The sequence below is a fragment of the Coturnix japonica genome, chromosome 5 (assembly GCF_001577835.2).
Source record: "Coturnix japonica isolate 7356 chromosome 5, Coturnix japonica 2.1, whole genome shotgun sequence".
In the NCBI taxonomy this organism is placed as follows: Eukaryota; Metazoa; Chordata; class Aves; order Galliformes; family Phasianidae; genus Coturnix; species Coturnix japonica.
The window spans coordinates 45328333-45347487 of record NC_029520.1 but is presented as its reverse complement, the minus strand read 5'-3'; the positions used below and the strand labels follow the sequence as shown (position 1 = coordinate 45347487).

General features: G+C 38.2%; 1 protein-coding gene across 9 annotated transcripts in view; it reads right to left on the bottom strand.

Moving 5' to 3' along the window:
• TRAF3 (TNF receptor associated factor 3) overlaps positions 1-19155 on the bottom strand; it is a 64597-nt gene that overhangs the window by 35429 nt on the left and 10013 nt on the right. For 6 of the 9 annotated variants that reach the window (XM_015865640.2, XM_015865638.2, XM_015865646.2 and 3 more), the window contains 2 exons: positions 13781-13922; positions 9008-9149 (listed from right to left, as the gene is read on the bottom strand). The gene's annotated coding sequence lies outside the window, so the exon portion shown is untranslated. Of the gene's footprint in view, positions 1-8060; positions 8166-9007; positions 9150-13780; positions 13923-18421; positions 19131-19155 lie in introns of those variants that run through there. The other 3 variants (XM_015865639.2, XM_015865644.2, XM_015865641.2) reach the window with 3 other exon arrangements.

The following is a 19155-nucleotide window of genomic DNA, read 5'->3' as shown; positions in this document are numbered from 1 at the left end:
TTATATTTTTGTTTCATGGAAAAGTATATCAGTCATAAAAGTGCAGTAGCCAGCCTGGTGAAGAATTCTCTTCTACAGTATTCCCATCAGTCAGCACTTTCTTATGCTGCATAAACAAGATGCAATTCATGAACTGCAACTATAGAATACCACAGCGCATCTAATCCTCTTTATTACAACCTAAGAGCTGCATTTAACAAGGAGGTGGGGAGATCTGATGTTTATCACAAACTGCACACACAAGTCAAACTACTGCAAGCACAGCTACATACTCATGCATGAGTTACATGCTATTACATGTGTATATGAGATCAGCAATGAATGTAAGTGTAGAAAGTATAAACACTTCAGCTGCCATCCTTTCGCAAACAGCTTTCTCTAATGGTTTACGTACCTCTACAGGGTGTCATCTGTGATATCAGTTTTTCCTTTTCAGGCACTTTTAACAGCAGGAATTGGATTATAACCCCATAGTCATGCTTTAAACTGCCAACAAGAAACAATTTTGAAGCCATGCCTCAGTAAGATACTATGTGCATACAATAGGGAAGACAACCACTTCCAGAAAGAAGTGAGATGAGCCTGGCTAGAACACTCAAGATATGCTAGTTCTGGTGGAAGCTTCTGACTCCTACAGGCATGGCAAGCTGCCATCAAGTCAATCCTTGTTCAGCAAGCTAAATCTTAACTCCTGATTCACCACTACCTAATTCCTTAAGCTCCAGTTCTTTATTACTGAGAAAGAACACAGAGTTACAGTAAAGCATTTATAAAACTTTAAAATAAGTACACGTCTGAGGGGGAAAAACAACAACAAAAACAAGCAGAAACAAGGTGCAACTCTTAGTTAACCTACAACATCCCCCAAAAACTGATCACAAACAGGCAGTTTCAATATACTAACAACATAAAGCAAATAAGCTTTTACCAAAGTTATAAAATTAGAAAGGTCAAGCAGTCATTTCAAGGAAGCATTATGTTCCACTAACACTGAAGGAGATAACAAAAGATAAAGTCTAATTTGTTTTTTTACTTAGGACAGAAAAACTTTTCCATCAAATTCCAATTTACACTGACAAAAGAAGCTTCCCAAACACAACTGTAGTACATAAACAATATCTAAAGTGAGTTCCAAAAAAAGAAACCTTAAGTTAGAGAGCGAGCTAAAGATCATACTGGAAAGATACCCATTTTCATGAAACCTATGTGGGGAACAGAAAGAGAAACTTCATGTAGTGTCCCAGTGAGTTGGGAAGTGGAACCACAATCACCACTGCCTCTGTGTGGTCTATTAGCTGGGCCACCACTTCACAACTACATCAAAAGCACCTGCTCCTCTTGTCTAGGCCAATAAATTCCTGGCACACCGTTAGTGAAAAGAACATATACCTCTCCTTCACCACCTTTTAGACAGCTCTTCAACTTAGCTTTTAAATGGGTATTTTATCTATTTTAAACTTCCCCTTAAACTTGTTTAAGTATCCTCCTACCTGACACAAACTAATGCAAATCAAGTTTCAAGACAACCTTGAGATAATACAGGAAACAGAAAAGATGAAGATCAAAAGGAAAAGATCACTACTTGGATATAAGAAGGTAATGTAGAAACATCTGAATACAGAGAGAAAAAGACTGAGTTTTCTCTGCATGAGAAGCTTCTGTCATTTACCAGCTTTTTACAGTCTGAGGTGCAGCATTCTGGAACCATTCAGGTTGAAAGATACCTCTGGGGGTTATCTAGCCCAACCTCCTGTTCAGAGCAAGGCTAACTTCAAAGCTAGATCAGGATGCCCAATGTCCAGTTGACCTTTCAAAACCTCTAAGGATGATGATACCACAACCTCTCCAAGCAACCTGCTCCAGTGCTCAAAGCTCCCACTGTGAGGAGTTCTTTTTATAGCAATTATAATGTGATATTGTACAGAAAAAAAGGCCTGTTCTGATATATGAACTGCTATTTCCTCAAGCAACAAGGGCAAATTTTACCATAATGCTTAAGGGCTTAATTTGCTAAAAACTATTGAACAAATAGGAACACCTTTAGGGGGGCTTGAATGGTGCAGGCTATTACTTCTTTTCCCATCTGAACTAGGACATAAGAAGTATAAAATACTGGTAACTTGAAATATTGCAAAAAACAACCATGTATGTCACACACATCACAACACGCTCCCTTTCCCCAGTTTGCAAGATGACCAAATAGCAGAAAATGAGTTGTAACCATGTTTCAGATTATTTTATTCTTTTAACTTTTTTTCACTTTCTTTGGCTCCATATCTTTCAACAATTCATGTCAAGTGAATTACAGTATCAAAAAGAACATCACCCATATTCAGTTAACTCTATTTAGCAAGCCTGCTAGGCTATGCTTTCATTGAAACAGTTCTAACATACTTGTTACCCTAAGTAACAATTACATCACTATTAAGAGATGAGAATATTTGTAATAAGATAGTATTAATTATTATTTTTTTTTTGAGTATTCAAGAGCTCAGGGACTGACAATTTTAGTAACTACTCCATAACATATTGAGAATAATTAACAGTCTAATATATATTGCACTATTGGGGGGAAAGGGAAGCAGGGGAGGTGAGAAGAGAGAAAGAATAACTAAAATAAAATAAAAGTTAAGGATAAATACATTAAAAAAAAACAAACAACAAAACAGAAAAGCAACTCAGTATAATTTAGGAAAGCTGATTTGAAGCACCACTATGTTCAACTATTAAATTTTTTGTAAGTTACACCATTTCTTTTGGACAGTGACATAAGTTACAACAAAATGACCAAGATTCAGCCTAAGGCAACACTGAAAACAGTGCTTTTATTTATTTCCACTTGCACTTGCTACCTACAGCTCTTAATAATTACTTTGTAACCTCAGTAGGATACCAAAACATGGTATAAAGTGAACTGAAATACAAGAAATCAAAAGCCTCTTTTAGAAAACAAAGATCTCTTAAGCTTTGAAAGCCCTTGCGACAGGACAACAGATAAAGAGACATGCTGTCCAAGCTTGCCATGTGTAGGACAGATAAGAGTTCATACCAGATTACTGCATTCATTATGAAATTAACCCCTAAATAGGACCCATGTTACTATCTGATGTTTTTAGTAGAGGCATTAAAAGAACAAGAAGGTTCAAAGATGAGCAAACAACTGCCATACAAAGTGTACTTCAATCTTTTCCTGTGCTGTTTAAGGGAAACCCGTGGCTGAAATATATGTGCCAGTCCTATGTCAAAGAAGTGGATCAACAACCTACAGTTTTGCAACTACTGACTCTGCTCACAAGGGAAAAAAATAAAAATTAAAAAATCAGTCACTCTAAAATGAATCCTTTTCCTTAGTGATAGTTAAGGTGTTCCCAGAATATTAATGTCTATCTCAAGTTAAAGGTAATTTCATTTTACAGAACTGTTTTATACACACTTTGAAGAGAATACTAGCAAAACCAGTTTATATTTGCATCCTGAGTATCCTGTTATTATGGAAATCTATTGTCATCAATTCAGATTTCCCCCACTTCTCATTTTACAGCAAGTCTAACATTTCCTTCCCCTTTGTTACACAGCATATAAGTCATAGCTCCGTGTGTTACAAGTAGCAATGCCAAAACACACATACCTAAATGAAAAGTAACTGACTATGTTTCCTCGTCACGCCTACAGTGATGGAAAAACAGTAGGCTTGAGCTACTCGTGACAATTTCTAACAGGGATCAATAAGGATCACTGTAGAAGGCACTTCCAAATTACTTTGGTCATGGCATACAGTCCTAGAAAAAGATACCCAACCCTCAAGTGATCTAAAAAAAAGTCACTTTTCCTCCTGAGGTGTGCCCTCAAGGTTAAAAGAAAAAAGACCAGAAACAACTTGGTGTTAAACTACATCAATTCAAAACACACCAAAATCTTGTCATTTTTCAAATCACCAACTAGGAATCAAAAACTCTTGCTGTCTTTTAAAGTTAGCCTTCAAAAACAACAACAACGGATGCTAATCTGTCCCATTCTGTAAGTGAAACAGAAGCTCATTTTCAACCCTAATGAATACTCTTCTAATCATAATCTACTCTGCTGACTGACAAGCACATGAGGAATAACCTCCTGCATTGCCGGCCTCTGGCAAAATGCATCTGTGCGGACTCTTTAATGAATTCATCTCAAAATACCCATCTTAAAATCCCTCCTTACTTCATCTCTGGCAGTTGTAGTAAGAAAGGATCCAGAAACAAATGTGTCAGAGACCAGTAAACAGAAAATTAAATAATAAATTGAAGAAAGCAATAAAAGACATGAAAATTGCTTTTCTCAAGGATCTCAAAGATACGAATCTAATTTTAAAACGCAGCTGATGTTTAACAAAGTAACACTCCCAGGAAATTCTGAACACAGAAGAGAACAGAAGAAGCTGGCAAATGAAATAAACGTAGCTTCCAGTATGGCTCCGTGCTTTTTGAATTCAATGTTGAAATTCAAAACTGTGGAACTAGAAACAGCCATTCAAGAGTACTGAGATGACAGAACTCAAACAATAAATGCTTTCTAGTCTTACCAGATTAAGTTTTCTAAGCCTGCATACAAAGCTAAATATAGATTATTTACTATCATTATATATTATTATACATACCCTGCTTTCTATGAACCCACATTTCCCAGTCCAAATGACTACAATTCTACAAATTCAGGTAAGAAATTTACCTTTTCCCAGTGGAAAAGCCTTAAATATTAATCAAATTCCAAAACCTAAAAACAAATTACATCATCAGAATACTTAACAGTAAATTGCCTGTAACACATTCATTCATTAACAGATCACAGGGCATATTTTTATTCCATTCTAGATGACATCTCCAACTTTGTCTAAAATCATTCCTTCTTATTCAGGAAGCAAGAGGAGTAAAGGCAGTAAGGGAAACTCCCTCTTCATTTGTTTTTATTTTATTATTCATCAGAACATGGTGAAAAACAAGGACATCGACCACGTGTTCAGTGAATTGACCAAAGGTTTATCTTCAGTGTTTTCAGTGTTTGCATTGCACTCTTTATGGCTTCCCATCCTGAATTCTGGGAAACTAAGAGGGTTTTTGTTGTTACTCTACTAGGGAAAAATCCATCAGAAAAACATTTCTAAATGAAATCTGAAAAGAACATTTGTACTAGTATTTCTAGTTATTCCGGTTTCTAGATCTCTAGTGAAAATATATAACTCAAGTTTTCAGGAACAAAACCAAAAAAAGTCATGTCAGGCATGTCAGAATCTCAAGTCATAGAATCAAAAGATCCTTAGAGTTGCAAGGGAACATTGAAGGCCATCTAGTCCAACTCCCCTGCAATGAGCAGGGACACCACAGCTAGATCAGGTTGCCCAGGGCCTGATCCAGCCTCATCTTGAAAGTCTCCAGGGATGGGGCATCAACCACACCGCCAGGCAAGCTGTTCCAGTGCCTCACCATCCTCATTGTGAAGGATTTTTTCCTTCTATCTAACCTAAACCTACCCTCTTTGAGCTTGAAACCATTTTCCCTTGTTCTGTCATCACAGACCCTGCTAAAGAGTCTGTCCCCTTCTTTCCTGCAAAACTGTTTTAATTTCATTGCTTTCTAAAGCACTTTCTAATTTCACAAAAGTGTTCATGGAAGGAGCTGAGTTTATTTGCAAAAGAGGATTTAGATTTAGAAAACACATTTTCCTGTCAATGCAGGAAAGGAACCAACTTGTTGCTTTCTCTCGGGATAAAGGCTTCAAGAATGTGCTACTAAAGGCCAAGTCTGTAGGAGAAAAGATACACATTTCTTCTGGTGTGCAACAGTATTTGGATTTCCACTTTTATATTTGCTGCCTGCAGATCATTCTAGAGGTTTCAGATCAGTAAATGTTGATATACAGAGAATAAGCCATCTCTACACAATCAGTTTAGACAGGGTAATAAACCAAGGACCAAAAAAAAACCAAAACACCAAAAACCCACAAACAACAGGTCCCTTTGAACATTTGTCTCTGGCACAGGATTTTGTTAATTATCAAAAATTGATGGCGATTTTGTCTGTGACACACTTTCAAATGTACTCCTGGAACAACTGTAAACTATGGCTACTTCTTAAGAGACCTGTTAAAAACTCACACCTTGTACATCATCCACAAGGCTTTAGAAAGACTTTTGTATTCAAGCTGGAAATGTAATGTTACCATTTTTAGTTGAAAATTCTTTTTGCACACTTAAAACCACAGGGTTCCTTGGGTTAATATTAATGAGATCACATTAATCTCTACCAAATAAATACTAAACAGAGTAATTGCTTGATGTATTAATGGCAACCAAATATTTAGCTATGTGTTCTCATTTTTATATTCCAAACCTGACAGCCTCTAGGTATTGAAACAAATGAGACTAAATGAAAATACTCAAAGATTCCCTGAAGAATTCAAGCCAACAAAGACTACCTGCTTGCATTATAAAGATACATGCAGGCAGATCCTAGAAATGCAAAAAGCAGCTCCCAACTGGAGCAAATACCAGTTTTGAAGTATTGCACTGTTAGAGGAAGCAGTTTAAGTCCTAAAATTAAAGTATGTTGCATCAGTAATGACTATTTAGAGGACAAACAGCTGTGATTCTCTACTTTTTTCAAATAACTTGTATCTAGGCAATGACATTTCAAATATTACAGCAGTAGTTTGGAATTTTTTTTACACTGATCCATGATTTTAAGACCTTACCACTTTCTCTTTTCCTCTTCAATGACAAAATAAGAACAATATTACTTATAGCCTTCTTGACCTGGAGTATCCTACATCAATAGAAAGCATTATTTTTAGAATCTCCTTCAACTGTGATTTAAGAGTCACCAAAGTCTTCACTGAAAATTTTAAAAGTAAAGTAAAAAGTCCCTCCTTCTCCAAGACAGTACAATTAAAATGGTCTTGTAGCCCAACACTTCATGATCCAGACAAATCAATCACAGGATCTGAAAACACTAGGTATATCATCATAGACAAAAAGCTAGTGAGGTCAAGTCAACTGCATCTCTATACCTAAGCAGAACTACCTCTGTATCATTACAAAGTAAGTACCCTTTCCTTCAGTGGCTTTCCTTTACCTAGCAGCTCTTACATTGTTACTTTTAGAAGATAACAAGTGAGCTTCAAATGTAAACCAGTTAAGAACACCTGTATCTCAAAGTCCCAAAATACACGAAAACTCCAAAGCATGTTTCTACGGAGACAGGTCCAATGCAGCTCCTGGGATCTTTTCCATCTGTTAAGAAGTGTCTAGAACACACTAGGGACAGGCTCAGAGCCTGCAGCACTTCTGCGCTCCATAATTTCATTCAAGCCTAAAGACAATGAATATTTGCTTTCAGTAGACAAAGCTGGAAGTTTTCTTAACTGGCAAAGTACAACATTTGAGATAAAATAAAGATAATAAAAGTAGCTCCAAAGCATCTATTTAGCATTTCCTCTATCAACCTTGGAAGCAATTACTTTGAGGTCAAGCACAGAAAATTCCTAGCATTAGCTCAGATTCTGTAAAATTCTGTAGATCCATTATAAACCATCTTAAAAGAAAGTAAAAATGTACTTTTCATGACACTCAGGGAGAAAAGAAAAAAAAAAGAATGACGAAGCTATGTATTCAGAAGCATACAATGTACACTTTTTCCTTTCTACAGTTCTAGTGGTTTCTTCTCCTGGGCATCAATTGCACCAAGAGTTTTACTAATCACAGCTATCACCAGCACAGCTGTCAGCAAATAATATAAGCAAAGCTTATCCCATTTTGGAACAAGGATGCATTTCGTTATCAGTCCGAACAGCTACCGTGCCTCACTGAATTAATGGATTTTCTAAGTGTGTTTACAGAGGACAGAAAGCTAGGAACAGCTGTAATTAGGACAAATTCACAGTATCCAAGTTCAGCTGCATAAGGATATTACCAATTTTTTTCCCTTCCCATATAAAAATTTTAAGTGCTTAATGATGTGCCATCAGCCACTTTTTTTTCCATCTCCAGATATATGTAAAAAAATATCTCTATAATCTCTATTCATACAAACCTTTTGGACTCATACACTATCCTTTACATAGATAGCCTCCTTCTATCTGGTGAGTTTTGATCAGTAGTTTCATTCAAGCCCTCAACCATCACATCGAAGTTCTACCTTGAAGCACAAGAATTTACAACACAGATTAAAAAAGAAACCAAAACATATTTTCCTGACATCAACCTTTCATAACATCACCAATGCAATGGAAACTAAGTGCTGCACATGGGAACTCACTAAAGTCACCAAAATAAATGCTCGCTTTCACAAGAAGTTCTATTGCATTTTTGGTGCCCAAGAGGAAGAAATTTGTGTATGACCAGATGCTGAAATAAAAAGCAAGGCAAAAAGGAGATGATTTCCAATGAAGTTTGAGACAACACATAAGCAGAAAAGTAGTCAACAAGCCAAACCACCTATGTCAATCCAGTGAAAAGACTGCTCAGGAAGAATGTTCTTAGGAGAATATCTACCACGTATCCAATATTATCAAATTCTTAAGCTGGCAAACAGGGTTTTTATCCTAGCAGCCAAAAGAGGTTAGATTAAAAACCAAATGCATCAAGAAAGAATCTGACACAGATGTGAAGACAGTGTTAAGCAACAACCCTGACTGAATCATAAGCATCAGAACATTAGAAGTGAGTCTCCAAACAGATGATTCCATAAATACTATCTACTTTCTCAGAATCTGCTCTTTAGTACATGTTCTCTGTAAGAACATGTTTATAAACAAAGGTAAATTGTGCATTGGTCAGGAAATTATATACTCACATAAAGTTCTCCTTGAAAGACAACTGAAGAGATTACCACATTTAAAAGTGATCTGCTAGTTTTGAATGCTTTTAATATCCAAAGTTTTTGTGACAGATTTTTGATAGAATTTCTATCCACCTTTTCTTTATAGACTGACATCCCTCCCTTCCCCCAAGTTCAGAACAGGCTTTTTGATTGCTTACATTTCCTTTGTTTTATTTGAATCTCATTTGATCTGTAGCTTGAGAAGGAAGGAGAAAAAAGCACTTTCTCAATGGTCTGTAAGGGTTCTCCTAATTCTTGATGAAAAGAACTTTGATCGGTTTTGTCTTCACCTTCTTCACCCTAGAGAAAGAAAAGTTGAAGTTACGTCACCTTCATTCAAAAAAACCACATACACGTTTTTCAGCATTGATAAATTTAGTCTAATGAAACTGAGTATCAAACTATCTTTTAATAGCAAATTTTAATATATTGCAGAATAGTACAGGTAACATACAAACACAGGATTTTCAAACTGCTGTTTGCCTCTCCATTATCACTCACAGAGTACTTTTTGATGAAACATTATATAGCAGGGCCTACACAAAGTGAAAGTTATGGTCAGTGTTTTCTGCCTTCATACAAAACTTCTCCGCTCAGATGCATTAGTTGCCATCACAGACTAAAGAACTCTACATGGCAGCAAAATGCCTTTCTTAAGGCTGTTAAAGTCTATTTGGAAACATTACTCCAATTCTGAAGAAGTAACCAAGTGTTCTGCAGAGTTTCTTCAAAAAGCTCTCACCCTGAGACAATATTCAAATACACGGTTAGAAGAAAGTAACAGACGTTGGGGAAAGTTTCTTGAACTTAATGTTTTAACGGGCATAGAGAAGACTCTGAAAGCATCATTAATGGAAGATTCCATCAATTTCTATCTATGTACATTTCTAAAAGGTGACAGTCAAGTTCAAACACAACAAGTGCCACACCACCACTCAGGCAACCAATAAACCAACTCCACAGAGTTCTCATATTTACATTTCAAGGACAACACTTCATGACCACGTTGTAGAAAATTCATTTGACCATATACAATGCACGCAGTAAAACCACATTTTTGCAATACGTTTAGTTTCTCAGCTCTTGCCAATGAAGTTTGCAGCCATGTACCACGGAGCCTAAGAGTGTTAGAAAAGTCTGACAAACGTGACCAGCTATCCTGTAGTGTCAGTGCAATGATGCTCCCAGATGACACCAAGGGCCCAGTTTGGCTGGGTACTCCCAGCTGTCATCCTGCACAAAATGCTTCTAAGATGGATGAACCTCAGCAGTTACATTGAACTGTTTATGGAAATGAAGACAGTCACAGAATTACAGATCTGCCAATGAATGTGTGTGAGGCTTTCATTCTCCTAATCATGTCTACAGTAAGTAACTTTGTAACATGAGACCAAGATGTTATTTAGAAATGCCACAGATTTTCAGAGCTATTAAATAGGTCCTTTTTGATCTTTATCACATGTTTCAGTTCACCTCTGTCCCTCAGGAGCTAAAAAGGCAGGGCTACACTTCTAATAGTGCAGACCACAATCCTACTAACCAAGGGTAATGAATGGCTGCAGACTCTAGGAGAAAGAAACAACACGCTGACCAATGAAAACTCAGTCTGCTTCTAGAAAGGGAACTGGAAAAACAGCCCAACACTAAGATGTACAGAAACAAACTATTACTCACATGAAAAGGAGATCTGCATCTGTACAATACTTTCCCCACTAAAATAGTGTATTAACTCCCAATGAGCCCGTATTGCTAGTAGCTGACACAAATTTCAACACTAAATTTCAATATAATAATTCAACAAATTACAAATTCCGAAGCTCTTTTAAACTCCTATCCAGAATTTAGACATGGATTATGATTATCCTCGTCACAGACTTTATTGCAATGAACTTCCATGTGTTGCAAGCAATTAAGAAGATAATAAAAACTTCTCCTCTCCAACAGAATGCAGTTATTGTTGCACACTACACCACTCACAAATTTCTTCCCTTATCCTTTAAACGTCAGGCAACAAAAGTATCTTACCTTACACTCTCCAGGGTCTAAGCACAAAGGATTAAATACAAAGTATTAGGCAGAAGTTGCAAGTATTTCATATCAAAGAACAAACTAACCACTGCACCACTAAACTTACTGGCTTTCTGCCATGACACGCCAGCACCAGGGACACTTAATACTGAACCATGCCCTCCTCTGCAAGCAGCCACTGATTCTCTGAATCAGGAACTGAAAGGCATCCATTCATTACCTTCTGCTACTAAACACAGATCTCAGTAAAAGAGAGCCTGATTTTCCTTCCTAGTAATTCTTGCCAATTACTGCACTGCAGTCTTTCCAATGGCTACACAAAACGCAGGCAGGGAAGGACTGATGGAGCCCAGAAAAGAAGCAAAAAGTTACAGTATAGTTTGTTTTGATCATCTCCTGCCACATCAGATGTGGGTCTAAGGGAATAAACTGCAGTTTGGTGGGATGTCTAGGGTTTTCTCTACTGTTTTTCCCTTTGTAGTCCAGCATTTCTCTCAATCTATTTTTCATTCATACAATAAATTTATTTTATTTTGCTGAACAGCAACCTTCAGCAGCCCTTCAGCAACCTGTACCTCACTTCCAGACCTCCTGCTGCAGCTCCAGGAGAAGGTGCAAGAGCCAGTATTCAGAACACGTTACTTGGAGAAAAGCAGGAAGGACGCTGGAAGTAAATTTCATGTGTATGAATCCTTTTGGCTTCCAGCTTCCAGTAGTGAAAAAAACATTGCCTGTTTTACTGGCATGCTTCAACTACACTTTCACTGACCTTTTAGAGAAAAGGTAATACGCAACACAGGTACAGCTTCACAGATATCATCAACACATCTACTACCCACTCCCTCACCCACAGACAGGAGAAAGATTGCTTTCTCACAGTCATGCATAAAAGTCCTTTGCTTACTCTTCACAGGGGCTCCTGAGTTTCCAGGCACTGAAATAGCAACCTTACAACTTGTGTTTTCTTTTGTTTTGTTTTCTTTCTTCTCTAGCATGGCACAGGTCCCATACAGTTTTAGTTACTTCATCTTGCAGCTATTGTTAAGAATTTATTCAATGCCAAAGGTCATCTTCAGTTTAGAACCTCTTCCTTGGTTTGTACGCTCAACATCAAGTACCACATTAAAAATATATAACAACAGATATGGAAAGTGAAACGCTTGGTGGCTTTCAAATAGGGGTAAAAAATTAAAGTATGAGAAGAACTAACAAGTACAGACTTTCTACGTGACTTAGAGCACTTCTGTACTTTTCTGTTCACCTTCACTGAAGAAGAAGGTGTAATGCCTTCTTTCTCTCTCCTCACCTGGACACCCTTTCAAGTTTCCATCTCTTCACGTAACTGTACGTGTATTACTTTGAATAATACAGCTTCAGCCTGAAATTGGTAATTGCCAAATGTGAAAAAAAATAACTAGAATTAAGGAACAACAACAAGAAAATCTTAGTAAAGCTGGGGAAAGGAGGACCAGAATATCACTTACCCCATAAAAACAGAACATAAATGGTAAAATAAGATCTTTTAAGTACCTTTCAGTTTCTGCGTTTAGTCTAGAAGCAGCATCTTAATGACACTTTTTAAGCCATATTGCTTTAGAACACTGAGAATCCCTTCAAGACAGACATGTGAGGTTGAGTTGTCTCCTTGTTTGTGCATTCTATCAAGGATATCCTATCAAGGATAGTGTGTAACCTATCAAGGATGCACACAGCACTTCTTATGAGAAAAAAACAAAACAAAACAACCCACCTACCATTACAATACAAACTAGGGCCAAGGAAGAAATTGTTACAGAAAAGTAGCAATTCTGCTTGACCAATCTATCGTTCAGGATTCCCAGAGTTTTTGGTATTTGGAACGTTCTGTCATAATGTTTAAAAGAACTGTGGCAAGAAAAAAAACAAAAAAAACCAAAAAAAAAAACCAAAAAAAAAACCAAAAACCACCTTCAGATGTACTCCTTTTCCACACAAAGTTTTGAAAGAACTTCTCTAGCTTCCAGCTTTATAAAGCTGCACCTGCTCTGAGGAACAGGACACAGAATCTCATGTTCTATAGTCTCAGAGTATCATCTGCTGCTGCTCTCTGAGGACACGACCCCTACTGCTCACCCAGAGAACTCAAGAATGTTCTGTATTCTTGTCACAAGTTAAAAGGAGCATCTGTTTCACTTTTCCTTATCCTAACTTATTTTTCAGTTAAAACCAAAGGCAGCTTTTTGTAGAAGTGTATTTTCTTTCCAAACTCCAGAAAATGCAATGTGCAACAAGGAAGGAAAGGAGAACCTCAAAAATATTTCATCTACCATTCTAAAATATTTCTCCCTCTTGACTAAGAAAGGGGCTAACACTCAATGTATTTCTAAGTTATTTCCAAGAAATCAATTCTCCCACTGACATTCAATGAAATAGTGATAATAATGCTTACCTTGGTTGCACATAGAATAAAATTGATTAAATGCACCAAAAATTTATTAACAAAGAAACCTCCATATAACTGTCAGGCATTGTATCTCCACCAGGCAGACAGTGCAGAAGAACTTACTAAATAGTCCACACAGATTGTGTGGAAGACACAAAAGAAGAGCAGTGCTACAAGAGGGCTGGCTTACAGAAACAAGAGAATCTTGCTTGAGATTTGTGGTATCACACCAGAAAGCAAGTTCAAGCACTGAAGGTGATTTGTAAAATTAATACCATCAACTTTGAGATGTGAAAACATAAAGGAGAATAAGGTACTTTACAGTTTCACACAATTACAGGAATTGAACCACTACCCCCCCTCCTAAAACAAAACAAAACAAAAAAAAAGAATACAACCCTCACACAACTGAAACAAGGTCTCTAAAATTACAAAAACAATGCACATAGCAAAAAAAAAAAAGAAAGAAATCACAACCTACCTGTTTACATGAAAAAAATTCACAGCACAAACACAGTGATACTCAAGACTGCAGCGTGTACTTCCAATGGATTAATATATTGTCTCCTGCTGCTGAGAGCTGGTCTTGATTCAGTTAAAGCCTAAGCACTCAGGCTTTCCTGCTGGGAAACAAACAAGTAAAGTTGGTTTCAAGTGTCTTCTTTTAATATACAGAAACAATTCTCTCAAGCTTGAAGGCATAAAGGAGAAATAGTATGTTAAAGTTGAATGAAATTGTACAAACTACATCAACACAAAAAGCTACACTGAGATTTATTAGTTGACTAGAAAATTCATTGCAAAAATGTATTTACTTCATGGAGGAAGTCACCACTGTCACCACGGAGTGAGTCAAGCTGATCTGCAAGAATGTTTTACATAATGGGAAAATTTTTATTGGCCAGAGGTTCACAGTGTTCTTAAATTTCCAGAAACTGCAGATGTAAAGATACTTCTGTTAACCTGAACCAAAACCAAGAAAAGAAACTATCTATCTGAGATGCATGCTCCATTTCTCAACACAGATCTAATTTTACTAGCTACTGTACTTGAACCTATTCAGCATAGGAAACATTCACACTCAGATGAAACAGAGAGGAAATACGAAGACTAAAAGCAAAGGTATATTTAATACCAACATCAAAAAGTATTAAAACCCATTGGCCAGCATACCAAGGCCATATCTGAGTTGCAATACTGAGAACTAAATGTAGTTTAAGCTACCAATTAATTCTTGTTAAAAAAAAATGATTATTTGTGAAACAATAAGAATGGATTTACAAGAAGGCACGATACAATCTTAATTCTTCCATGTTCACTTTACTGGGAAATTTAAGCCAACAAGAGAGCCAACAGTCACTACAGTCAGTCAGTAACAAACTGAAAGATTTCCTTGCCTTCTTTTACCGATGAAGTCATACTCCAGCACAACTACAGCATATTTTTAATTTATATTGTGGATTTTAGTTGCAAAAATATTAGAATTTGAATTGTAGAGTATTTTAGATTACAAAAATCAAACATAAATCAAATCTAATTATGTAATATCCCAAAAACATTAAGACCACATTTGTTTTAATACTGAAATACAACTGGCACTGTGGGAAGAGCACAGGAATGCTGTCCAGACACGTAGAACAGGAAAGCTGAGAAAAGATGGAACTACACTTCGCAAGGGATGTGAAAAATAAGGGATTCTACAGGTATGTTGGTTAGAAAAGAAAGGCCAAGGTGTGCATAACCGCCCTGTCATGGTTTTATATCGGTACTCCACATCATACCATCATGCAGTGCCCTGGAAATAAAAGAGTGAATGCTGCAGTTCCATGGATTGTCAGTGTTTCCAGTCTCTTGGTCTCAGAAGAGAAGAATGAACTACAACTCCCAGAAGACTTCATTTTTCCATTGCCATTTTCCATTCAGAGGGAAAGACCCCCCCCCTCTTCTCTGCCCTCCTGGGCCCCCTGGCACAAGACAGACATAGAACTGCTGGAGCAAATCCAGAGGAGGGTCATGAAGATGATCAAAGGGGCTGGAGCACCTCCCCTGTAAAGTCTGAGGGATCTGGGCTTGTTCAGTTCAGAGAAGAGAAGACTCCAGGAAGACCTCACTGTGACCTTCCAGCACTTGAGGAGAACTTATAAGATGGAGAGAGATCAATTCTTAACATGGGCATATAGGGATAGAGCAGAGAGGAATGGTTTTAAACTAGAAGGGGAAAGATTTAGGTAAGATATTAGGAAAAAGTTTTCTTACTCAGAGTAATGAGGAACTGAAACAGTTTGCCCAGAGAAACTGTATATGCCCCATTCCTGGAGGTGTTCAAGGCCAGGCAGGATGGGACCCTAAGCAGTCTAATCCAGTGAGTGACAACCCTGCCCACAGCACTGGGGCTGGAACTAGATGATCTTTAGGATCCCTTTCAACCCAAGCTGTTCATCCTATGAGTCTATGAAATCAAAAAGCCTATTTTTGATAAAACGTGTGAAACCCACACGTTTATCTGTGCTTGGAACATACAGCCCAAGACAAGTAATGTACCTGCATTACCTAGGTAAAATACAACACAACCGAGTTGTAGTGGCCAACACAATGAACTGCCCCAAACAACCAAAGTTGCTAGCAGCTTTTCCAGAAACCAGCACAGCTTTTTACATTCCCCAGGAATACTGAACACTTCTCACCCTCACCCTGCACCCAGCCTTCCTATTGGTCTGAACAGCATAGTATTTTCTACTGGCTTCAACAATTTTATCCGCAAAGTGAATACCAGTCCTCCCCTTCCATGAACTAGCAGGCTGCACTCCATGTATGCCTTATCAAAAAACCACAACCAGAACTATATTGGTTTTGTGGTTTGCCTTAGGTTTTCCACCTAAAGGCAGTTGATGCTCGTCAAATTTTAAGTATAAGTACAGCTCTTCCTAGTGCATTATGCAATCAGAAGTCATACAGGAGCAAGTTTAATCCATTCCTTTGAAAAATGGTCCTAAAAAGATCAGAAACCTTTGAGCCACTGCCATAAGCAAGGGTCATGCCATGAAAGCACCTTTCCTTCATTCAGATAGGAGTACAATGCTACAGAGATTTCAGTAGGTCTTGTCAAATAACGTATTTCCACTTGCTTCAGGGAAGGGCCTCAGTGCAGTAATACAAACTGCACCATGACAGGGAAAAAAAAGAGAAAGCAGTACCAGCAAACCAGACAAGATACAAAGGATGCATAAAAAGAAAAAAAGAATTTCTTGCAACAGCAGCAAACAGATGTATGCCAGCCCATAGTGTAATCCTACAGTGAAAGGAAGAAAGGAGCAGATGAAGACAAACAGAATGTCACCACACAACTAGAAGACTCCTTTTTTTCCTGCAACTGAGACCTCTGTCCTTCCACTGTACACTGCACCTCCCCTCCTTGGTTGATGACACCAAGCTGAGTGGTGCAGGTGACACACTAGAGGGAAGGGATGCCATCCAGGACCTGGACAGGCTCTAGAGGTGGGTTCACATCAACCTCACCAAGTTCAAGGTCCTGCATTTGGGTAGGGGCAATCCCAAGCACAAATACAGGCTGGGCAGAGAATGGCTTGAGAGCAGCTCTAAGGAGAAGGATTTGGGGGTGCTGGTTGAAAGACTCAACATGAGGCAATGTGAGCTTACAGCCTGGAAAACCAACAGTCTCCTGGGTTGTATCAAGAGAAGCATGACCAGCAGGTCAATGGAGATATGGACTGGACCACTGTGAGATATCCACCTGGACTACTGTGTCCAGTTCTGGGGCCCCCAACACAAGAAAGACATGGAGTTGTTGGAGCAGGCCCAGAGGAGGGCCATGAAGATGACTAGAGGGCTGGAGCACATCCCCTTGCAGGGACACGCTGAGAGAGTCGGGGTTTTTCAACCTGAAGAAGAAAGGCTCTGGGAGGATCTTACAGCAGCCTTCCAGTACCAGAAGGGGGCCTATAGGAAAGCTGGGGAGGGACTTTTTATAAGGGCGTGTAGTGACAGGACAAAGGAAAACAGCTTTAAACAGGAAGAGAGTAGATACAGCCTAGATATTGGAAAGAAATTATTTACTGTGAAGGTGGTGAGACAGTGAAACAGGTTGACCAGAGTGGTTGTGAATACCCTCTCCCTGGACATGTGCAAATCCAGGCTGGATGGGGCCTTGAGCAACCTGGTCTAGTGGGTGGTATCCCTGCTTATAGCACAGGGGTTGGAACCAGACGATCGTAAAGGTCTCTTCCAACCCAAATTGTTCTATAATTCTATCATATCACTATTTAAAAACAGCTCAGAGTTCACTACAAACGTATTCACTATTCAGACTTTACTCCTACAGTCCAGCTGCTTCCAAGTCAAGAATACGGACCAGAAACTGTTATGTTTGGGCAAACTGCAGGCAACAGCAACTGATTAAAGATGTGTAACAATCCCATACTTACTTTCCCTACACATTTTTGCTATGTTCAATACTGACAGGTTAGTTTTACCGATTGACATAGAACTGAGAAGTCATCAGCCCAGTTTCAATTCTCATCCCTCCTGTTTTTCTAAAGTTAGTTAACTCAGACCATCTTCTCTAACTCATTCTTCCAGGACCATGGCAAAGCTGTAATACTGTCACAGAGCACTGACCGTTCCCAGCAACTGCACAAAGAATAACCCAGTCACCACATCATCTCATTCCAGCTATTGAAAACAGATGAATATCCAGCATTAGCCTAGAACAATAGGAGCTGAACTCTTCTGTACTAATTACAGCCATTATATGCTAACCTCTTTATTCAAGCACTGAACATCTCAATACACGGGGTGGCTTAATCAGGGGCCACAGAATAGTGTCTCAAAAGTACAAAGATTAAGGGTTTCTTAAACATGTACCTATTTACAGGAGGAAGAGTAGAGATCAGAAGAACAAAGAAACAAAACCAGTTTAAAGGGAGTATCATACGGCCTCAGGAAGCTCTACCAGTATAGCCAGGCCATACATGAACACATAAATTATAAGTTCTCGAAATGCTTTTTGATCCTTCTGAATTTACCATGCATATAGCATTCAGAAAAACCACAACATTGCTCCTCCATTTTTACTGTTCACAACTTCATACAATGTAAAACTTACATTCGCTGGTGGTTCAAGCAGCATTCATGGTATCAAGACAACTCTAGCGCACTACAGCTCTGGGTCTGTTCTACAAGAGGGGGGAAAGACACCATTTCATTTCAGTGCTTGCAAGTGCATCGGGACTGTCATGTTGCATTTAGCCATAACTTCAGACTTCAGCATTTCATTTAGGATGAGGCTGTAGGCCAAGTATTTTAAGCTCAATGATATCTTTAATTGGATTCAGTATTTGAAAGCAGAACAAGAGAAACTGAAGCTGCATCCCTGATGCAAGAAAAACGTAGGCTACATGAAAATTTAAGAACAGTGAGCTACCCAAGGCCAATGACTGCACCCCAATCAAGACCTGCTTGTTTTGAACTGGAATTCTGATCTCCAGAGAACCTGCACACAATCTCAGTTTGGTATCCATCTGCAAAAGTAACAGATGCATTCTCTATTATTCAATCCTTTAAATCACTGTTGAAAATTTTAACCACCCCAGGATAAAAAAAAAATAGGTGTTTAGGTAGTGTATTGGAGGACAATCACAGCTATTGGCATCCTTCTTGCTTTTCCAATCCATTCCACACTATCCTGGCAACTACATCCTGTAAAACAGAACATCTTAAGTTCAGTACTTTATTCCTCTTAACATCAACTATTCTTACTTTTCCCTTCTTAGCGACTGCTAGAACAATATTTTCCTATTGTTCAAAACCATATGAAAGATAACGAGAACATACTTTTAC